The sequence below is a fragment of the Anguilla rostrata genome, chromosome 12, assembly GCF_018555375.3.
Source record: "Anguilla rostrata isolate EN2019 chromosome 12, ASM1855537v3, whole genome shotgun sequence".
In the NCBI taxonomy this organism is placed as follows: domain Eukaryota; kingdom Metazoa; phylum Chordata; class Actinopteri; order Anguilliformes; family Anguillidae; genus Anguilla; species Anguilla rostrata.
The window spans coordinates 12,945,453-12,970,671 of NC_057944.1; the positions used below are offsets into that span (position 1 = coordinate 12,945,453).

Here is a 25,219-nt window from a genome sequence, read left to right on the forward strand (position 1 = left end):
CGAGCTCTCTCAGCCTGATCATCTTCCAGGTTGACTGCCGAGAATAGAACATTGTTGCTTCGCTTTCTCTGCGTGTGACACGAATTCTGGTGAACATCAGTGATGATTCAGTCACCGGCCCTTCGCCTAGAGTTCCGTGAAATGCATGCCGTGTGCAACCTACAAGCAACGCATCCGTTCGTTAGTTCATTATTCTGTTGCCTTCTTCCACAGAACTGCACTGCAAAATAATTAGATTTCAAATTAGTTTATGAGTCGTGTGTGAATACAATCTATTATTTCAAAGTAAAATGAACTCTGTCAGAGTTAATCTGAACTGGCAAAGATGGCAGAACTGGCAAAGCAGTCTATAGAAGAGATCATTTCCTCTTGAAACTACTTATTTAAAACTTTATTTAGAAGAAAATCAAATTGTTAACAGGCATATCAGCTGATCACTGACTTTAATTGTAAGCATAGACGACTGACAGATATATACGTCCCTGAGCTGATGTGAGGAAAATAAGACATTTCAGCATCCGTACAGTAGATCCTGTGCTCTTCCTGATCAATTTTGTGTCAGTGCACAATTTCACTGCTCATTATACGACATGGGCAAAATAATAATTATGACGCTGGAGGGTTAAGTGCTGTTTCACAGTGCTACAATGGGCAAGGCCATCAGCATCTTCCTCTCTCTGACAAACATGCGGGAATTAAACCTGCAACCTCTCAGTAACTAGCCTATTTCCCTAACCGTAAGGGTTGAATTTCCCCAGTTTATTTCCAGTTTAAAAAGCTTGCCTCCTTTGGGTCTTCAATAGCAATTGCACACTGCATTGTTAAGAGGTTGTTATCTTCAGCCTGTGACAAAAGGCAGTTTATAAATGAACACAAGACATCAGCCTGGATTGTCAAGACTCGTTCTTAAATTTTACTTACTTACAAATGGAAGCAATTGTTTTTTTCCTTTACAAACACAGTTTGGCTAGTTAATTTTGATGACTGCCGAACACGCCAAACCGTATATGCAGAAAAACAAACAAAACGGAACACGTGCCTCAATTTGTATGTCAAAGGTAACTGGAAATGGCGATGAATGAATTCAACCATCAATCTTATATCCCTGGAAGTGATTTCACTCAGGCAGAGCAGGTGTCTTTACTGATGGAGAAAGTAGAAAATAAAAAGTGTGTGTATGAGTGCGATGTCGGTGGGGGTGGGTGGGTGGGGGGGGGGGGGGTCAAAGTGCAAAATATAATTTAGAAACTCTGCTCCTGGCCACAAAAATAATGAGGAAAACCTAGTCACCCTTTGAAGGGGCATTTAAATGCACGGCACAACAAAGCATTAAAAACATCTGAGCTTTACAGTTCCATTCAATTAAAAAAGAGAAAAAACAACAACTGCCTTCAGCAACAACATACTGAAGGTCTCAGGACTTGTTGCATTTCAAATTGCATCGCCCAACCCGAATGAGGATTACAGAGGTGTAGGGAGGCACACATTTTGGGAATTTTGGTAAATTGCATACTAAAAGCACAGATTCAGTTTCACCACATGGCGAATGGTCAGAATGTCCCTCTTTATTATGTATTATAATTGTTGTGGTTTAACATGGATTATGTCCATCTGCCACTAGTTAACACTGAATTTTCATGTTTTTTGTGTATTCTCTAACTGCTCTAATCTCTAATTGGTTCATATTAGCCACCATTCAAATTGCATGTCATTGTTTTTCCCTAGAATTTATGGACCAATTTTAACAATTTATTGGTGTCTATATTATATGGCTGAGAATTATGATATACACATATTTAATTATGAAGACTCCTTATACAAGGATATTTTGATTGATGTTTATGTAAATGTATTTCACACACACACACAGACACATGTAGACACACACACAGACGCATGCACGCACGCACGCACACACACACACACACTAAGGCCTATACATCTGTTACATGGGAATAAAGGTTAAAGATTCCAAGTTAAAACACGTTTGTTGCGAAGTGATTCACTTTAAAACGGATTCCTTAATGACATCCCCTCCCACATTGGGTATGGTAGTTTCGGGAGTGAAATTCACAACTGTGGAGTAATCTAGGTTTGACACAGGAACATGGGGTGGCATTATACTGGCCCTGTTTTTAAAATTAATACTCTATCTCTGCTAGGGATGGAGACTAATATTTCTGGGAAGGCATCAACAATGACTCATATGTTCTCCCAGCATTTTTCATTTATTTGTAATTGATGCATTCAGTTAGAAAAACCTAAATATATATAGAGTTCTCACAAAAACCATTTTCACATATTTAAAATAATGGCTACACCAATGGACCTGCAGTCACTCTGCCACTGAGAAACAATATTTAGTTCCGGTATATGTATATATGTTGCTCGGCGCAGAAAAAGAAAAGAGAAACAAAACAAAACAAACAAAAAAATTTGTTATAAAATGAAAAAAGCCAGATACAGTGAAGTCAGGCCCCCACGAATCAACTGTGCACAAAGGAGATTGGTGTCTTAAAGAATTGGTGTGAGAAGCAGTGCAGCAACATAAATAACAATCAGGAAACTTTCCCCAAATACATCTCTGATACGCCCGATCACTGAATTGGGACAACCTGCCGTGTTTCGCGAAATGAAGCTCAGATCGTACGCCTGGATAACGACACCTTAAATCAGGACCCAACCTTCTTTCACGTTGCGAGAACTCTCCCATTACCTCCGCCGACCCCCTACCCACGCGCCCAGTCCCCCATCGCGTTGGACGAAATCGGTTTGTCGGGTCTGGAAAGTAGGGCAGGCGCAGGCAGGCCAGGGATTCTGAGGAAAAATAAGCGAATAAATAAGATGCAAATGGAGTCATATTTTATCCCCTGTCATCCTCAGAGAGACAAACATCATACACTGAGAGCCACCCTGATTGCAATAGTGGGCTGCCTTACTGAAGGAAAACCATAGCAACCGCAAAAAAAAATAAATAAATAAAAGTACAAGAAAGCCGGGGGTATATAATTTCAAGCAATCAAGACTGATAGGTTATTTTAAAAGCATAAAAGTAATGGCCAACTCTCCTTTCACATCGTAACGGTCTGCCTCATGATTACCCAAATTTCGCTGGAGCTCAAATTTTCGTGTCAGTCAGATAGCTCTATATTTTCACAAATACACACAGCAATGGGTCCGGTGACATTTAAAAACTGACACAGAAGGTTAACATCAAAGTTAGATTGGAAGAATGCCACTTGCGTGCTTGGGATGGTCTGAGCTTGTGAGGGATAAAATCAGTCTAATGTTACAAATCGTAAATGTATCAAAGCACATATCCTTAAATAGTCATGTTTTACAAGCCCGTCTGTAACAATAAGCACCTTCTTGTGTTCGTTGTTACAAAAGATTTTTTTCTGTTAACAAACACCTTGGGGGGATTCAGCATGTGTGTGGACAGCCCTCCATTTCACTCCTACACGATGTCTTTGTACCCAACACGAGGGAGATCCTATCAGATATGAGCGTGTAGCATCGCCTTGATATCTTCTCTATTAAAAAGTGCCCTGAAACCTGATTCCAGGAAAGGTTTCATAATTAATGGATAAACATTGAATGAATCCAGGGCAGGCCACAGTCATTTTCATTTCAGTTAAATCCACCACTCTAAAAATATATCTGACGCTACAGGTTGAATTCTTTTTCATTCCAAAACATTTTGACATGCATATCATGAAAGGTGCTGCACTTGACCGCCCCATTAAGAAGTATGTCATAGCTTATACTGTGTTCTCCTGCAGCAGTTCTACATAGGAATTATTATTTTAAATATATTTCCTCCCAGTAAATGGGCAAAATAGCTATGGTGAAGAAGGATACAAGGAAATATAGAACTGCTGAGGGTGACGTAATTAGTGCAGAGAAAGTATTGTTCATTACAGATGCTATAATTAATCCCTGTGACTCAGGTTGTGTTGTGTAGGAGTTCTCGTGATCATCTTTCCTGATCATTCTGCCACTTACCACTACAGTCTCTGCTCTGTCTTTACCTGTCTTGAATTTAACTGTTGGGTAACATCACCATAAACATTTGGGCAAATTACTATAACCGGCTGAACACAAAGATTTAATCCCAAATTACCTTTACTCTGAATCTCTGAATTCTCCGCAAATATGGAAAAAGCAACTGTGTATGTAATGTACACACCCTCTCTGAAATGTATGTACTCGACAGCTCATTTTTATTACGCAGTCCACTGCGCAAATACTTTAGCGATACAGACCATTTCTCAGAAGCTTGATTGGCCAGAGTTGATTGCCACTGAGCAGTAAGAAGGGAGGGGGCGCCAGATTGAGGCCCACCTTCCTTGCACAACATAAGAATTGTGCTTTGCCCCATGGAGTCCCAGACAGGACTGCCACTGCCACAAGTGTGTCTGGAACGTGGTGCACATTACTGCAGTGGGAACAAGGGCCTCAGATGGATTACATCATTCTGTATTCTTTTTCTTTCCCCCTCCGATCGAAAATAACTGAGGCATGTCAGTGGCTAATATTTCAGCGATTGGTTGTTTTTCTTAAACTGAGTCAATGGTAAATACCAAACTATAGATTAAAGTTGTGTAATTAAATCTACAAGCTCTACTAACCCTAATTACCTATTAGCATGTAAACATGAATGTGTACAGTAAATTGTTAAACCCTCCATTATATTGGTTACATTCAGATAGATCAGACCCTAAGAATTAGTTCAATTGAGAAAAGGGGAATCATAGTGTACATAGTGTAACAGCAGCATTGGTTGCCACTTTGCTTAAAGGTTGGATTTTTCCCATGTTGAATCACCTTGATTTGGAATTTCAATGCATGGATTGTAATAAACATTTTCTGTGCAGTTTCTTTAGAACATATTAAGAGCAGATAATAGGGGAAGTCGTACATTTTATATTCTAATTAGTGAAGGATGTTGAATAATTTGGATGGGTTTGTGCTGGGACAGTCAGGATTCACGTATGGACACAAGGGGGCATTCCAATGCGCAAAGAACCACTGCTTTAGGTGGACACAAGCCCTCAATGAGTTCTAGAACAAAAATTTCAAATCATATTGATCATAAAAATGCAGATACCTTACATATTGTAGGCTATTTCTTATCGCTATCTTTAAAAGAAGTCACACAGATAAACAGTTCACACAATCGTGGTTTTCCTGTTGACATGATTCTTCACTGCCTGTGTTCTTTGTTTATAGGAATGACATAAAGATTTCAATCCGCAATCACCTGTATTTCACACATTCAGTAAATGAGGCCTCTATTACACTGTGAACCCCCTCCGTAGCCCTTTGTCACAGACACACATATTTAACAGCGTTCCATGACTCCACAGAGGTTCAGCCTATTAGGCAAGCTGTCATGCATCAGATCATGCATTCAGCTCAGTCATTAATTAATCAATGAGTACAAACACACATTTGCAACCAGCCATTCAAATGAAGCATTCGGCATTCTGCATTTTCATTCCCCTAGACATGACCTACTCACCACGTTTCAAAAAAGACCATATTTACACACGGGTGCACTCTAGAAGAATTTGTGACTAACTCCGCATTAATGTTTTGATCTTGCATATAATACAAAGTAAAATAACACAGAGCTGCTTTGTGGCTCGTTCAGTTTAAGGCACCATGCTGTGGCGCAAGTATGAGTCCCACAGTCTCAGATTGAATACAGACTGTTGCTAGTGGCGACTGTGGCGAGTAGCTCCATAGGGCGAAGTGCAATAGGCGCCTGAATCTCCCAGGGAACGGGGGGGGGGGGGGTTGTATTCGGTTAAGGGTCTGCATATAATCACTCTCTAACGACTCCTTCTGGTCAATTTGGCGCCCGTGGACTGTGAGTCAAGGCTGCATACAAAAGGTCTTTCTCTGACTCCACTCTGTGCGAGCTTAGCTGTAGTCTGTGAGGTGAAAAGAAGCAGCTGGTGACGCCACGTCTTTTGGAAACGAACCGCGAATGTCCACATTCTCCCAAACTGGCAGCAGCTGTGGTTGGAGATAGCTGGACATTCAAAATTAGGTTGGGAAATGGACAGCCCCACTTTGGGTGCCAAATGTTTTTAATGAAATAAAAATTATTAAAAAAAACTAAAATAAAAATAATAAAATACATTGCCATATGCGGTTATGAAAATGACCCGGTTTTTTGTTCTAAAAGTGTAGGGGGCTGCTTAATTGCTCACCCTAATAAGGCGCGGTCCTTGTTCAAATGTGCCCCATGGTCCGGTATTGAATCTGGAACATGCCAGAACTGACTGTGGTTGGCAGTCCTGCAGGGTGATGCAAAACTGGTTCGAGCATCACCCAGGGAAGAGAGGGTTTCAGTTTTGAGCGGGGATAACGGTTTTTCACTGCACACCAGCGACCCCTGCTGGCTCACCGGGTGTCCAGAAACCCACTTGTTGAGCAGCAAACAAAATGTCGTCCGCTGACTCATGTCCATCTGAGCCCAGCCCAATAAGAAGTGCAGGCTGACATCACATTGCAGAGGAGGACATACGCTTATCCGTGCTTTCCTGAAGAAACAGTGGAGGTGTAATAATTGGCACTGATAAAAATGATAGCGAATTCCAAATTTGTGAGAAAAGAGGGGGTGGAGGAGGGATGAAAAACATGTTCTTCATGGACAAGAACATTTTGTTCACCAGTTTCCACATATCCTTAGAATGGTTTTACACTACTATGTTAAATGGAAGGCTTACAGTGATATGAAACTGGCCAATAATCTCCACAAAGCTTTAGTTCAGAAGAGGTTTTCATCTCATTGCACAACTTTCAGCATTATTTTAAGGTATTTTTTGAAGATCTATTTAAATCAGTACAGGCCAAAAGAAGCTGGCAAAATCTACAGTTATATACACTGTGACATGTCCAAACCATGTGAAAACCATCAGATGACACCCTTTCCCTGTTATCTGATGGTTTTATGTGTTCTGTTTGCTTTGGGTAGTTTTGCATGCTCTTTCCCTACCCAAGTCTTCCATCTGCCTGAAATGTCTGCTATGAAATGTGTTCCAGGAAAGATTCTTTTTTTTTTGCTGTTGCAGTGCACTACATGTTTGAAAGTTATTACAAATGGGGACTTCAATGACAAAATATTTTTTTTAAATAGAGAAAAGGTATAAAAGGGGAGCAACAGTTCACACAAGAGGGTAAAGGCTCTTGGGGATCTTTATGCCTATCCTGTAAAACCAAAATAGCAGACTTGGGGTTTGTCGGGAAGTTTCTCTCCTGAGTTTTCATTGAAATCTCCATTATTCAATGCCTGTTTCAAAGAACATATTTACTGCTCCAAACAGTCTATCAAAGAGTGACCAGTCACAGCACTGGTCATCACACTTGAGTTCACAGGGACATAGTTTCAATGTACTAAAAGGGTCCACGTTTTTGATGATGTATAAAATGACTTGAACACATTCATTCTTGCTTACCCAGCTTTGGAGCCAGGCTCCCAAAGGACATGCATGCTTGAGCTGCAGGTATACTATGACATGAGGGGGCCGTTGGCCTTGTGGGTTTTTTTTTAAATTTACATTGATCACCGTCCTTAAGCTCAGGACCATCTCTCCTCGCCTCAGGAGAAAGTCACTCCCCTCAGTTCTGTAGGAACAGTCAGGGAATTGTGAGCTGTGTCCTGGGCACAGTGAGAAACATTCGAGTGCAGTGGAGTGGAGTCTATACATATACAAGGGTGTATGCTTTTTAAATACATACAGCAATGCATTAAAAGATACTGATGATGTATGGAGAGTGCACTTGGGTGGCATGAAAGCATTTGAGGTCTGCGCCTACTGTGCCCTCCTGAATTATCAGAGGATCTCTCTCTCTCTCTCTCCCTCCATATATATACATATATATGTGTGTGTGTGTGTGTGTGAGAGAGAGAGAGAGAGATAGAGTGTGTGTGATTAAAAACATGTTAAAACATAAGGTTATTGAGGGAAATGAATCACCAAAGCTAGGGTCACAGGAGATATGATGCACATCAGGCACATGCACAGATTGACCTGAACATGTGCTGCTCTGCCCTCCTACAGCAAAATGCTCCCCTGCTGCCTTTCATTTTGCCCTGCTTGCCTGATGCTCTGACCATCACCCTCTGACCCTTAGTTAATGGCTGCATTCGTTTTAGGCTTTTGGGTGGGGCATGCACTCAATCAAGCACACGACTGGCACTCAAGGGCATCCTATTTAGTTTTGAATGTGTGGAAACAGTAAATAGTAAAAGGTATAATATAATGCATATTTAGTCATTTCGCCACCAGAATCCCAGAATTGCCCTGCTCCCGCTCTCAATGAAGCCCTCTTATATGTACCTCTGTGGAAGACCAGCTGGACCCCCCCACCCCCACCCTCCACCCCCGCACCCACCCCCATTTCCGTACCATTTTCCAGGACAAATAGATCTAAATAGAACACATCAGGAGGGCTTATTCTCAGCTCTGACTAAGTCTTACTCTCGCTAATGCGCAGTCTGGCTATCAGTTACACCATCAATAAATCCCATCAACACTCAGGAATAAGCGATGCAGTGCAAGCTCAGCTAGCCGTCTGCGGAGAGAAACGAAATGGAGGCCGACGGCAGCATGTTTTAGAGGGCAGCACATGCCTGTCTGTGCCCTCCCAAATAGACGGAGGAGGTTTTGGAGCAATGAGATTGGCATCCAAATATAACTGGGCATTCCAAATTCAGAGAAAAAAAAAAACCAGGAGTAAACTTTATAGTATAAAAGGAAACCACGATCCTAAATTTACTGAAAAGAATACATTCAAGACTTTGCCATGCCATATATGTTTGCCATATATTTTGGCTGTGGACAGATTCAGAACTCATCAATTGCTGATCAGACATTACATTTTACTTTTGAAGTTGCAGTTTAAATGCGGTTTAGAAAGACTTTATTATGAAAACAAGGCAAATAACATTCACAGGTATGACATTGCCACTATATACAGTAAATCTATTTAAAATTTGATTGAGTGACTGACTGAAAACTCGGTATACATTTGATCTGGCAGGTTCACCCATTCAATCCGCACACATGAACAGATAGAAATGTTTAGACTTATATAATTCGATATTGCATTGCAACTGATTTATCGTACTGTTGCTGAGGCTTAATACATACCACTCTAACCCCATACAATGTAGTCTGAAGCCATTAACAGATATACAGTCCCCTCCAAAAGTATTGGAACAGCAAGGCCAATTCCTTTGTTTTTGCAATGCACTGAATACATTTGGGGTTGAGATAAAAAGATGAACACGAGACAAGAGTTCAGAATTTCAGCTTTTATTTCCTGGTATTTACACCTAGATGTGTTAAACTACTTAGAACATAGCACCTTTGGTATCAGACCACCCAATTTTTAGGTGAGCAAAAGTATTGGAACAGAGAGTATTTAAGTAGATGAACGCAAATAACACTTAATATTTGGTAGCATATCTCTTGCTTGCAATAACTGCATCAAGCCTGCGACCCATTGACATCGCCAAACTGTTGCATTCTTCTTTTGTGATGCTTTTCCAGGCTTTTACTGCAGCCTCTTTCAGTTGTTGTTTGTTTCGGGGGCTTTTTCCCTTCAATCTCCTCTTCAGGAGGTGAAATGCATGCTCAATTGGGTTAAGGTCTGGTGATTGACTTGGCCAGTCTAACTTTTCCACTTTTCTTTTTTTTTTTTCCACATTTCTCCCTAATGAAATCCTTTGTTGTGTTGGCAGTGTGTTTTGGGTCATTGTCTTGCTGCATGATGAAGTTCCTCCCAATTAGTTTGGATGCATTTCTCCGTAAGTTGGCAGACAGAATGTTTTTGTAGACTTCTGAATTCATCCTGCTGCTACCATCATGAGTTACATCATCAATAAAGATTAGTGAGCCCACTCCAGAAGCAGCCATGCAAGCCCAAGCCATGACACTTCCTCCACCATGCTTCACAGATGAGCTTATATGTTTTGGATCATGAGCAGATCCCTTCGTTCTCCACACTTTGGCCTTTCCATCACTTTGGTAGAGGTTAATCTTGGTCTCATCAGTCCATAAAACTTTGTTCCAGAACTTTTGTGGCTCATCTCTGTGCTTCTTAGCAAATTGTAATCTCGTCTTCCGATTCTTACTACTGATGAGTGGTTTGCATCTTGTGGTATAGCCTTTATATTGCTGCTCTCTAAGTCTTCTTCGAACGGTTGATTGAGATACCTTCACCCCTGTCCTGTGGAGATTGTTTGTGATGTCACTAACTGATGTTTTGAGGTTTTTCTTCACAGCTTTCACAATGTTTCTGTCATCAACTGCTGTTGTTTTCCTTGGTCGACCTGTTTGATATCTGTTGCTCAGTACGCCAGCGGTTTCTTTCTTTTTCAGGACATTCCAAGTTGTCGTACATGCTATCCCCAATGCTTGTGCAATGGCTCTGATCGATTTCTAAGCTTGCTTTTCTCCCAAAGACAGCTCTCTGGTCTTCATGTTAGTTTATCTTTTATAACACAAATGCAGTTTTCACAGGCAAAACCCAAGGCTAAAACCAAGAGTAGACATTCAAACTATTTATTGTTTAACCAATCAATCTAACAGGACACATCTGGGCAAAAAGAAACATCTGTAAGTCACATGTTCCAAAACTTTTGCTCACCTAAACATTGGGTTGTCTGATACAAAAGGTGATATGTTATAAGTTGTTTAACAAATCTAGATAAAAATACCAGGAAATAAAAGCTGAAATTCAGACCTGTCATCTCATGTACATCTTTTGACCTCAAACTCAATTGTCTTCAGTGTATAGCAAAAACAAAGGAATTGACCTTGCTGTCCCAATACTTTTGGAGGGGACTGTACCTTTACAGTCTCTTTAATGATTCTCTGTAAGCATACCACATTGGGTTAAATCCTGTATCTTGTTGGGGGCTGACCCATAGGTATCAAGTCAGCATCCCACCTCCAAAGACAACCAACGTGTTTCCCATTACACTGGCTTTCTAACAATATATTTTCCAAAGTATTTTCCATGAGAGAAAACCAAATCAAACTGTGTTGGTTTCCGCTTATAACTGGAACTGCTTCTAGAATTATAAATTTCAACTGTTATCTTTAACAACCATTATCTGTATGAACAAAGATTTTCAATCATTGATTTCAATTAAAGTTCACAAATTCCATTCAAACTTAAAATCAAAAGGAATCTTGGGGCCTCTGATCCCATAAAGAGCTTTGTCTTCTGGAGTCTCTTCAGAGACAGCTCTGCAGGAGGTGGGGCCCATAGATTGCATGCCTAGATTAGGGTATCAGAATGACTTTTAACTTTCCCAACAATATAATATTATATGAACCTTGAAAAAGTTTGCCCTGTTCAATTACATTGTTTCTTCAAGGTCATAATCGTAGTGCTAGATGTCTGACAACACATTGACTCCTCCATTGAGGCTCCACAATATCTGAAAGCAATCAGCACACACTGTTCCAACTGAATCATGCACAATGCATGAATAATTTTCATTCTTCAGTTTAAAAAAATATATTTATTTCATTTTTTTTTTTAATATGACTTTTTTCATGATCTTATTTGGGTCAGACTTTACAGCCTTCATAAAGCATGCTATAATATATTTATACAACATTCCAAAGCAAACTTAATGACTTTTGCATTCAGTCTCATAAAATAAAAATAAAAATCAATTTCATAAATAGTCAACCACAGGGTATTTTGCTTTGAAGGCTTTGCAACGCTGAACTCTGGTGAATCAGAGAAAATGAATAAGAAAACATGACACTCCTACACTGCCCACTTAAAGAAATCCCATTATCCAAATAATACTTCACTGATAAAGGCAGATTTTTGGCAGGGAATAGTTTTGTAAAATGAGGTTTACAGAGATGCAGGCTGGAATGTAATCAACATTCCCCCAAACTTCAAAACACAATTCAATTAAAGTCGCAATGTTCTTGTTTTTATCTACAGATTCAAAGAGTTCATTAAAAAAGACAAAAAATGGATAAAATTGACCCTGTAAGAAAGGGGAAAACTATATTAAAGCTAGGCTTAAAGAAGCATTTTACACTGTATAGTACAAAAAACCTGAGAAACTGACAAGCTACAATGCATACAATTGCTTTAAACAGCATGTTTGGGCAATTTAGGGAAAAAGCCAGTAATACTGTAATTGGGAAGTTATGGTTTGGTGGGGCATGAGAGATTGGCACTTTTCAGGGTTTTCAGTAGAAAAAAAGGATAAAAACTTCAACAAGTTTTGTCAGGAGGTGTTGTTGGGGAACTTCCAAAACAAACTTATCCCGAATGTCCCAGGAGGAGGTGCCTGTTTTGGATAAAACTTTGTAGATGATCACACTCCCAGTTTAATTCCAATACCGTAATTTAGATGGACACACTTACATTTGCTTGAAGCTATAATTCTGCCTATTAATTAATCTATTGCCTTGTTAGCTAAGTGATTAAATCAAATTAAAGTTTATTTGTCAAATGTTGTCAACAATACAGCAAATAGGTTGTTGTTAGCATGCAATGAAGTGCTTAATGTTAGCCTGTGAGCGTCCTTGTGTATACAAAGGAAAAACAGTAAAAAACAACATAAGAAATAATGAACTACAATAAGCAAAGATAAGATTAGAAAGTAAGTAAAAACAGAGCTGCCAGAATAGGTAGATGTTGCACATAATTATGCCATGTAGGTTCCAACCTCACACAATAGTGTAGCATGAACGCGGCATACTCCTACAGGTAGTGAAAGTTAAACCAATGTGAGGTCAAGCTAGCTCTAGAAGCATACTCAAAGTACAATAACTAGATTTCGTTCACCATGTAAAATTAAATAAAATCTGTTTTTTATACAATAATAATAATAATAATAATAATACATTCACTTTATTCATTATGTGCTTTTCATACAGCTGAACCACAGGCGGCAGATAATTGTTTCAACATATAGTGTAGTCATTTTTAAAAATCATTTTCAAGTGTAACACAGCTGAATTGCAGATTATTTCCACAATAAATGATTGCCATTTCACACTTTCATGTAACCCACAAAGTTGACCACATTCTCTTCAGATGGTAAAATGAAAAAAACACAGGGCCACGTTACATTAAATAATCTAGGAAACGTTAGCATTGCTTTTGCATAGAGCTTTTTACATTTTTGTGAGCTAAGATATACAATATTGTTCATTGCAACTTGGCAGCCTAGATTTGGCAAGTCCGAATGAATGACTTATGTATAAAAAGTGCGTTGTATGTGGAAAACTGGGCATTCTTGCACATTGAAGACATGTTTTTGTTGAGATGAAACTATCCAAAAAAAGAAAGAAAAAAATGCATACCCACACAAACATTTTTCAGTACATGCAATGTCAAATTACAGTGAAGGCATCTCCTTCACACTGCTTTTTTTTCTATTGAGAATCTTGCAGATACTGACTGTGTCAAGTAAAATAAGGGATGTACCTGAATAAGGGACATGACTGAATAATTCAAAAGATAGAAATAAAATATTCTATACCATTAGTAAAAAATCTACCTTGTGCTTCATTGCCTGGTCCTGATCCTGATAAGGACTTCCATCGCGGAATATATTTTCCTTATTTCTGAATACTAGCTGAACTCCACTCTCCGAGAAGTTTCTTAAACAGATCTATGGAGAACAAATAAATTGCCTTTGCAATAAAAAGTGAAAGTGTCCATTTCATTTGCAGCTACAGCTACACTATGTCATCTTTTATTCAGATCGCCGTAAAGAATTTTACACGAACAAGTAAGGAATTGGCCACCAGCTGAGAGAGCGGAGATTGAGTGAATTTAAGAGCACTGAAGAATATTAAGTACTTGTTCAGTCTTGCCAGGATATAAGGCATTTTGAACATAATGTCCCACATTATTTTCCTGCTTTATATCACAATAAAAATTCAAACACACGCACGCACGCACGCACGCACGCACGCACGCACACACACACACATATATATACACTGTATATATAGGTGGAATTTTTAATTTAATTTCAAATTTACATATGATTTAATATCTTTGTTAAATAAATAAATAAATCAATAATAATAATAATAATAATCTTAACAGAAAACTATTTCATTTGCTCCAAAGATCACTTCAATTTAGCCTCATGAGAAAACTTGTAAAAAGTCAGCGCGTAAATTCTGTTGAAAGCCAGCCAGCATGTTAAGTTTATTTATAACTGAAATGTGAATAATCTCGAATAATCTCTTTTGAGTAACCTTACACCCTGGTGTATGTCAGGTCGAATTAAGTCCTATTAAATCTCCTATCCATGGGCAACCTATGAGATATAAGTGTGATAAAGATCAGTTTATTTCTATAATTTGTAGGTTATGGATGATTCTGGCCGGCTGTCCTGTTAGCTCCCATATGTAAGGAATAAACCATGAGAAGCCAAAAAATAAAAAAAATAAAAAAAGGGGATTGTGCAGCCAAGGGATTGTTGTAGTCCTGCCTATGATATACAGTAAGCTCCATAATGTTTGGGACAAAGCCATATTTTTTCTTGATTTGTCTCTGTACTCCATAATTTTAGATTTGTTATCAAAAAATTGATATGTGGTTAAATTGCAAATTTTGGTTTCACCATGTAGAAGTAACAGCACTTTTTATGCACTGTGTCCCCATTTCAGGATGACATAATGGTTTCACTGGTGTTTCTGCTTAGTCAGGTGTCAGGGCTCACAAAAGCATAGTACCCAGGAGCAGAGACCAAAATGGAGGTGGTGACAAAATGCATCTATTTTGAAGCTTTTTTTTTTAATCAGAAAAAGGGCACGGAAGGCACGATGCCAGAGTAAAGCTAGACATGGGGGACTAGCAGCAATTTGATTAACACATATCACAATGATGTAACATAATAATGTAGGGCTTGCTAATATACTTGGGGCGCAAACAGGATATTAGGAAACAACAGTATACTTCAAGGCCGTCAGATACACCAAGCCAAGTAGTTTTACTGCTTTTCATTCATCAAATCACATTCATCCATGTTGCTTTGTAAAGCAGAGTTCTCCATAATAGGTTCTGAAATACAAATCCAGATCTCTGTGTTCCAAAGATACAACTCTTTCCAAGGTGAAGCCACCCCCATTTAAGAGCTCATTTAACAGCTTTCGGTTTTGATTTTCATGACACTCACATCAGTGGTGAAGGGCTTTCAATAAAAATCAATGTTCAACAGGTTTTTTTATTTCAAAATAAAAGTTATATAACCAATATAAGCGATTTAAAAAAAATGAAAAAATGAATGCCTTAAAATAGAGGCAGGCTGTGCTTATGAAAGGCAGTGGTCCACACCTGAGTTGGTAGCTGAGCAGGTTCAGGTGAGCATGCCTATGTGTGGGGATGCTGCTGCCCAAGATTATGGATGACTTTAAGGCTCTGTGATAGAACAAGAGCAAGAAAATGACAAGTCTTGCTGAATGTAATGCTCAATTTTTTGTCAATAGATTTTCTTTGTGTTTATTTTTTTATTTTACTGGAGATTTAGCAGAGATTAGAATGTCCAGGGATTGAGGTAGAATAGTGGTAACATCCTTAACGCTGTCCCTCTTGTGATTCGTTTAAACTGTATTGCATTTGTTTTTACTTAATCTCATTTTCTTATTTTTAAACAATTTTAAAAAATCTTGTTGAAGTTGTTTTATTGATTCACCTGCTTTCCCCTCTGCAATATGCAGGGCTAGAAGTGAAAAACATGATGTCAAAGGCTCCAGTGGATTACAGTGGCAATGATGCGTATTGTTCCGCAGGTTTTCATGGTGAACTAGACAACTGTCTAATCCCTGGCTATAGCGCCACCAAAAACCCAGAGACATGACCAAAGCATAGAAACCGTTACTCATTGCAATTAAAAAGAAAAGCTGTTTGTGAAACAATGTGATTGTAGATCAGGTATAACAATGTGAGGAAGCCAAAAGTATGTGGACACCTGACATCCAACAGTCATCCAATATTATGGGCATTGATGTGGAGACAGTCCACCCTTTTCTGCAATAACAACCCTTCTGGGAAGGCTTTATACAAGATGTTGGAGCATTGCTGCAGGGATTTGTTTCCATTCAGCCAAAAGAGCATTAGTGAGATCGGGCACAGATTGGATGATTACACCTGGCTCACGGTTGGCTTTCCAATTGATATGTTGGATGGGGTTGAGGTCAGGGCTCTGTGCAGGTCAATCAAGTTCTACTACACCATTTTTGACAAAACCGCTTCTATATGAACCTTGCTGTGTGCCCAGTGCATTGTCATGCTGAAACAGAAAAGAGCCTTCCCCAAACTGTTGGGGAAACACAGAATCGATTAGAATGTTATTGTATGCTATTGCATTAAGATTTGCCTTGACTGGAACCAGGGGGCCTATGCCAAACCATGAAAAACAGCCCCAGACCAAGGGGTGTCCCAATATTATTGGTCATATAGAGTATATATATACATATATATGGGTGTGATGGGAGTGGTCTCTTCCAGGATGACAATGCCCCCATTCACAGGTCATGGACGGTCACTGAATGGTTTGATATGAAAATGATGAATCATATCTATGGCCTTCACAGTCACCAGATCTCAACTCAATTGAACACCTGTGGGAGATTTTGGACCAACGTGCTAGATAGCACTCTCCACCACCATCATCAAAACACCAACTGAGGGAATATTTTTTAGAAGAATGGTGTACCATCCCTCCAGTAGAGTTCCAGAAACTTGTAGAAATTATGCCAAGGCGCATAGAAGCTGTTCTGGTGGCTCATGGTGGCCCAACACCTTATTAAGACACTTTATGTTGGTTTTTCTTGAACAATTTTTACATAGAGTTTACATTGCATCCATTGATACAGCTGGATATATACTGAAGCAATGCAGGTTAATTACCTTGCTCAAGGATGCAATGGCAGTGCCCCACCTGGGAATTGAACCTGTGTCCTTTCGGTTACAAGATCAGCTTCTTACCCATTATACTATACTGCCGCCCGTATAAAAAATGCTCTATCAAAAAAGAGATATATGCAGCGTTTAGAAAACTAAACACATGAAGTGCACAGACTTGACTCAGTGAATTGTGTGCTAATTAGTCAGCCCTCCCTCTTTGCTACTCAATGAAAAATGGGAACTATCCACACTTATGGAGTGCATTAATCATATTGTCTGTTCCTAAAAAGACCTTGCCCAAAGAGATAAAATATCTATATCTCATATCTCTTACATCCTTGGCAACGTGCAATGTGCCTGAAAAAAGGGGGGGAGACATCTTGACGGAAGAACAGAATTTGATACAAAAGCTACCTAGCCTTGGGCATCTAGCTTCATATGGTAACTTGCTAAACGTAACGTTACTTACAAGTGCAACAGAAAACAGGCTAACTCCACAACACGTCCATCCCCTTAGTGAACTTCAGCTGAAGGTTGAATCTAGTTTTTGAACGAGCCCAATTATTAAAATCAACCGATACATTATGAAATTCATTTTTTAAAAACTTTTGTACCCATGAAAACTACGCTTTGGTCTTGCCACCCCTGAAAGTCTCCATGCCACCCCCTTGCCACCCCATTCATAATTTTGATTGCTTCCATTCTACATTTTGGGACATAGGCTGTCACAGATCAACACTGACAAAAAACGTAAATAAAAATGAATTCAAGTTTGCCATGTTAACAGTGTATTAATATCCAGGGGTAAATGTGTATGAAGTACCTTTCCCTTGGTGTTGTCTTCATATAAAGCATACAGCCCATGCCCACAGGGTCAAAAAAGACCTACCTTCACTGGACCCCCTGTGATAAACCGCTTCATTGAATTTTAAACCTTAAATCAATATGTTCTGTGTCTCTCATCAATAAATCAGTGAATAACTTTTTCTTACTTCACAGTCCAGGGAGACTGTATTTCTTCAGTCTACCCCACTTGTTTTCATAGACATTATAACTGATTTATCATTATTATTTATTTTTATTTTTTTGCTGTAATAGTTGTGAGGCACATACTACATGACTGTGTTCCTCTATGACTTATAATTTCATAACTGCAGGGTTAAAAAAAAGACTCATAAGACAATCTGTGTACATTGAATGGTATACTGCTTTTATAAAAAATATAAAAGGACAAAGTTTAACTATTTCTATATAATATCAAATTTAATGCTGAAAACAAATAGGGCATTTGAGGACAACACAAAGGTTAGAAGACCTTGATATTTCACCACTTAGGGCTGCTGGCAAAATGAGGGAACATTATTTTCTCTGAAATAATGGCTGCCCTCAAAAGCAGCCTCACCTTTTTGGTTAGGTCATCGCAAGTAGGCATCTCTTTTTTTAAAAATAAACAAAACTGGACTCCACCAAAGGGGAAAGTGAAGAACAATGTTTCCTTCTGGGGATTCCCAAGAAGATTTGACACATTGAAGAACAGAAGTTGCAAGCAGATAATATTTCTTTATTTATTTTTTACCATTAAAAATAATTGAGAGCCTGGAATGGATTTAAACATTTATGCTTATCCCCCATGTATTTCATGCTGCATCTGAAGATCACACCTGACCTTTTCCTGAGATTATTTTTTAATGATCCATGAATCTTACAGTCATATTCAAAGCAGGCCGCTCATCTGTAATGTGTCAGCGAAATCTATCCAACAGGGCTTAATGCAGTTAATTGCTTTTTAAACAAAGGATGTAATTTATCAATACATTACAACAATATTTGAATTTTAATGCCAGTAAAACCATGCTGGCATTATAGCCATTTGCACTACCCAGTATCACACCTTGGCTTATCCTAGAAATATGTGTCTATTCTTGCAAGCAGATCTGTATAATGCATTTCTCATGTTTATTCTCTAATGAATATGTCTTCTGAAACTTGTTATTTAACCCAGAATAATGTGAGACTAGAAAAAGTAGGTAAACCAGACTTGTACTGTATACTTTACATCATTGTATATTATATTATATTATAAGAAAATAATGCATGTATTATTATTATTATTATAATTATTAAAATAATAAAGATATGACAGCCAAAGATCTGCAGAAGTGTGCTGTAATCAGGTAATTACAATTGTAAACAGAATGATTCATGTTCATTTCCCTGGCAGAGCACTGCTGTTCCCTTAAACATGATACCTAAGAGGAATACAGGCAGCAAAAACATCCGGTGCAAGTGGGTTCTGCTGTTTGTAAAATATAAACTATGTAAGCTCCCCTCAAATAAGATAAATAATGCAATTTAATAAAAATGCAAAGCTAATCTCACACAGGTTCCTACTTATTAAACAATATATAAAGCCATGCTAGGACATTTATTGCCTCTCCAAATATTGCTTTTAGCAATAATAGACAGAACAGTGTGCGGAAAATGTATTCTCACTCAAAATGTGTTCCCCACCAAATCTCCCAACAAGATTTAATATCTAATATAAAGGTATGATAATCCGAACTATCAAATTGACCAAATACTGACTTTCACTGTGTTCTCAATATGCACTTCACTGCTTTTGACTGAATCAAAAGTTTATTACAACAAAGTGGAGTTGCAAGAGCACAAAAATACATTTTGGAAGCAAACATCTATTCGCATATTGTATTACATCTGCAACACAATATGCAAATTGTACTAACATAGTACATAGAACATAGTAACATAGAAATAGTTCCCCTGTTAAACTAACTTTGGAGAATGACTTATAGTAAAATAGTTGAATATTTTCTCATTACTCAGATTATGGTAACCCTACATGCACAGTACAGTGTAAAATTATCAGTGTAGATTCAACACTGACAGAATTTATATGTGTAAAAGACCATAATAGCCTCATATGTATATCAGTGCGATATGTATTCTATTTGAGTTTATTTAATGCTACAAATCTTTCTATGTAATATACAACTTGATGGAACTAGTATTTTAATTACTGTTGGGAGCAAAATGAGATGCAAAAACAGTCAATAGTGTACAGAAAACACTACAGTCAATGTTTGGCTAAATCAATGTGTGGCTTAAGAGTATATTTTTAAATAAAAGGAGCATATTTATCGAACCCGATTACTAGTCAAATAATGGGAAGGGAATTATTTCTTTTGGGTATACTAAGGCACATAGGAGGCTGATGAGTATTTTTGACATCCGCAGTGGAATGCATTGTTTTGACATACTGATACTCACTTTGTTCTCTGGGATTGTTTTGACTGTTCATTTCTCATTCCCCGGCTCCAACACTTTTTGTGTCTTCCTTATTATCTCCTTAATCCTCGTGCTACTCTTGAACAGTTATGAAATCTGATATGAGATAGGGCATTTAATTAAATGCATAATTAAAGATGATTTAATCATTAGCACACACCTGCTCTGCATCTCGCCAACGCAGAATCCAAGCAGAGTTTTTACACGGCCCTTCAACCCAAACAGATTTGAAAATATAGACCGGTAAACCGAATGTGTTTTCAAACACAGTCTTTTGAGTGTCTGTATGGGCATGTGAGGCCCACATGTATGTCATGAGCAGGATACCATGTCAATCTTTCAGTTTACAAATAAAGAATACCCTGTCAATCCATCTGTGCTTGGTGATCAGTCTGACTTATTTCAGAGATGTAAATAAGCAAGCAGTTCGTCCTTGAAAATGTGTGCATATTGTGCGCTCTATCCAAGACATGTCAAGTTCATAGACAATATCCTGTGGAATACATTTTAGGACGTTTTCAATCAGTGTTCAATTCAGTGTTGCCAACCTTAGCTAAAAATTAATTTCCTGCCTCATAATCAGATGAATAGTTATCAATTTTTCATTTTCCTTCTTTTTTTTTTTGTTTGGCTAAAACTACGGTATACCTATAGTATACGTCTTTTCAGTGGCCCTACTGACATGATTCATAAAGTTGTAGCATGATTTAACTACCACAGCAGAGATAGAGCAAGCTAACCAACCAACACATGGAATAGCTAGTTAGCGAACTTTCCATGCAACATGTTAAATAGGGTGCTCTAAAATTAGCTTGCCAGCTTCATTATTTGGCACAATTGTAAAAACACAGTGTGTTTATTTCCTTCACAATGTCATCTAATTATTGTCAAATTCATTTAAAAATGGTGAGCACAGTAGAATATTACAAAGCTATTCTTTGAAGCATTGTTGTTTTGTAGGACAAACTGGTGGGCCATGCATTCAGAGAAGTTTCTATTTTATAGATTGTGTGGATTGAGGACTGCACCCTACAAATTATGAATTCATAGCATGTAAATATGGCTGATTGTATAATGCATTATTGTGATGAGCTCTAATCAGTTATTGTCAATATTTATGTTGCATACTGTCTCTGTGCATACCTCTCTGTGTGAACAATAGGCTGAATAATAAGTAAACAATAACCAACCATTATATAAACAGGTGAGAGAGAGAGAAAGAGCCTGCCACAGGCCAAAAATACTGTGCTTGTCCTAGATGTTGTGTGTTGTGTCTCCTTGAGTACAGTAATTTCAATAAATGCATCAGCCCTTCAGATGTACTGCATCTAAAGTGTAAAAAATGTATTTATATTTTATTCCTGATTTTATCCCATTTTTCCCCAACCCCAAACTCAACTGAACTTGTTGATCTCCTGACAGCAGCCCTTCTAGCTGACTTTAGGAGTTGACTTCTTCAAGTCATGTGATTCCTATTTTCGCAATTTCCCACCCTGCAGACCAATCATATACTGCCCATGTTGAAGGAGGGGACAGCACATTCTCAGTTTGTGCATCTGCAGGCGCCTGGTCTGACCAGGAGTGGCTGCTAGAGAGCGATGAGATAAACAGAACTAGTCCAGCTCACCCCCATCATTCTCTGGAGAGGCTGGGCCAGTTGTTGCCTTGCTAATACGGAGCTCCAGCCATAGCTGGCAATGGCATGACTGGGACTGGACCACGCAGTCACAGGTTACTGTATCCAAAACATTTTAATATAAAATATGAAAGATATGCTTGCCGTGTCTATTGATACAATAAGAGCTCTACACTACAAATGTACACTCAGGGGTTTAGTGTGACTGGCACCACTTTACATCAGAGTTAACTCTGGGCTTGGAGTGATCAGGTAACACTATATTACATTAGATTTAACACTTGGTTTTCAGTGATGGTGTAAAATTTGACTACATTTGATTTTCACCAGGGTTTGGAGTGCTTGCTTAGGGATGAATCAGGCATTTTGGAAACCAAGGTAATGGTATGAACAGGTGGATTTCAATCAAGACAATCTAGCAGATCTGGCAGATGCAGACCCCCCCACCCCCACGAGGTCCCTCCCCAGACAAAGATCATGGGTTGCCTTTGTAACACAAAATTCAAAGAACATCCAAATATCAGATTCACAGATAAAAGTATGTTCAGATCTTCTTAGGTTGCCAAATTCTCAGAAGGTATGATAAACAATTTTCAAAAATACAGCATATGATGCACTCCATACAGCAAAAGCAATACTTTGAAAAACCACTTTATTATATTCTACTCTTCGAGCAGTTTTCAAATAAACAGCAATAAAAGGCTAAAGATTTAGGCAGAGCTTTTCTCAAGCACAACTTTACATTACTTGTAAAGTAACTTGACGTTACTGACATTTAGGAGCCAAACTACCTCCTGTTGAATCTCACGTGTTTATAAACACAAACAAAAAAGTGCCCTTATGTCAGGGCTTATGAATGCAACCAGCAGCAAGAGCAGCTGAACCTTCGTTATGCACTCACGCCAGTGCGGCTGTCGCTGTCCGTGGTGCTGAAGATCTCCGCTGCTTTGGGGTACAGCAGGGAGAACTGTCCAAGCAGAAAGAGCAGCCCCTTTGCCTATCCCATTTCCCCACTGCAGTTCTGCTGCAGTCATTTATAGCATTAGTAGAAAACTATGCTTATTCTATTTCTCCAGTTCATATTTTTATACCTGGGGAGCAGAGCTCTGCATAATCATGGGTGATTACATACAAATACTTGCTCCTGTGTAAAATTCAGCTTGTGAGACAAATAAACAGCTGCAAGTCAATTTACAAGCTTTCCCATTGATCCATTCTATACAGTATGATCCAAAGTATGGGAAATATTGAGCATATATTTGTGAAGTTGCAGTCATAACCTTTTGCAATATATATTGGTGTTGTTTCAAATGTATGCACTATGTTTTGCTTAAATCAAAATTATTAAATGATGACACAATGACGGGAGGACATCAGAAATACATTCCACTGGAAGGAGTGGCCACTAGTAACTCCTGGGGTACGTAATGCTCAGGAATCACCAGAATAATGCCAATTGTTTTATCCAATAACATGTAAATTATATTCATAATCCAGAATGCTTAAGTCTGCTTCATTATGGTGTAATAAGGGCATAGAGTAACTGGTCTTAAATAATAAATACCTAAATACCTTAGTGCAGATTGTACCTCCACGTTAGAGTCACTAACAGAACAGTTTAGTTTGAACAGCTCATTTTGGCACCACGGTGCAGAAAAAGGTAACATTTAAACTGAAAGGATATCTCAGTACTGTACAGGGACGATGCAGTCAAACAGCGAGGAGAAAAACATCCTCCTTAATGTTTCACCCTCTGATTACAATTTGTAACCTTCAATTTACGAATTCAAACCCCGTAATTACTCTTTCACAGGAGGGTTCTGGTAAATAATTTGAGGGCATGAATTATGAAATTTATGTCTGCAATTAGTAAATTGAGGTCAGAGTGAACACGCTGCTGGTTTAAAATAAAAATGCACAACGTAGAGCGGGATTAGATTTTTACATGTTTTCTCTGAAGCTGTATATAACATTGAAACCCCAAGAATTTATCCCGAAGGAAAAAAAAAACCTTTTGGACTTTGATGTGGAATAGTGTGTTTTACACTTTGTTATACATACACTCAAATTTTGCATTGGAAGTAGGTGCTCATAGATCGTTGTTCTAAGGCACGTGTCAATCTCAAGGCCAACAGCCCATATATGGATTTGTCCACATGTCCATCCAGATAATCAATTCAATTAAATGGTGAGGATGTTTAGTCTCTGGCAATACTAATTTGCAATGCAAGGTGGACTTTATTCAGTTTGGTTTCATGATCATAACACCCACCCCTTCCCCACCCCCCCCCCAGTCTGTGAAAACATCTACAGTCCCCACCCAAAATCCAGACAGAAGGCAACCCCTCAAACCAAAACATTTCAATAAAAAAGAGAAAGCCGTAATGCTTAGTGGTCACCTGAAACTTCTCAATCGGAAGCATGTGTTGACTGCACTGTCTCTAACTAATACTGTAGCTTCCTCATAGCCTCGGTCACACACAATGCATTGTTTGCTCGAGAAGTAATGTGAAAGTTAAATTGGAAAGAAATATCATTCAAAATTAGATTTTTGTTTTTCAGTTGAAATAATTTTGGTGAAAATTCATTCTACAGGAAAATACTTCACACTTCACATTTACTTTCACCTGTTTTTTTTCTTTTTTTTGATTTTCCAAGTAGAGCAGCCAATTTGGCACTTGACATTTTATGCTAATCCTCTGATAAATTTTGTTCATACTTTAAAATGTTAATTATTTATTTTCAGAAATGGTGAGAAATGAGATGAAAAACTATCAGCTGGACAGATCACACACACACACACACACACAAGAATTTATTGCTATACTTGTGAGGACTTCCCATTGACTACATTCATTCCGTAACCTCTAACCCTAACCCCAACCACGACATGCCTAACCTTAAACCTAACCTTAACCTAATTGTAACCCTAACCCTATGTCCTAACCCTAAAACAGCCTCTTGAACTTGTGGGGACCAGCAAAAGGTCCCCACCTTGCGTAATTTTCCTCATCTTTCTATCCTTGTGGGGACATTTGGTTCTCACAAAGATTGTAATACATGTCCACACACACAATAATTTATTGCTATACTTGTGAGGACTTCCCATTTATTACATTCATTCCGTAACCTCTAACCCTAACCCTAACTCCAACCACGACATGCCTAACCTTAACCCTAACCTTAACCTAATTGTAACCCTAACCCTATGTCCTAACCCTAAAACAGCCTCTTGAACTTGTGGGGACATTTGGTTCTCACAAAGATAGTGATACATGTCCACACACACTCACACACACACACACACACACACACACACACACACACACACTACATGTAGCCCACAAT

General features: G+C 38.5%; 1 long non-coding RNA gene across 1 annotated transcript in view; it reads right to left on the bottom strand.

The window, feature by feature from the left end:
• Positions 1–2,220: 2,220 nt before the first annotated feature.
• LOC135236344 (uncharacterized) overlaps positions 2,221–25,219 on the bottom strand; it is a 145,963-nt gene continuing 122,964 nt past the window's right edge. The window contains exon 4 of the long non-coding RNA XR_010324555.1: positions 2,221–2,817. This is a non-coding gene — a long non-coding RNA (uncharacterized LOC135236344). The remainder of the gene's footprint in view (positions 2,818–25,219) is intronic.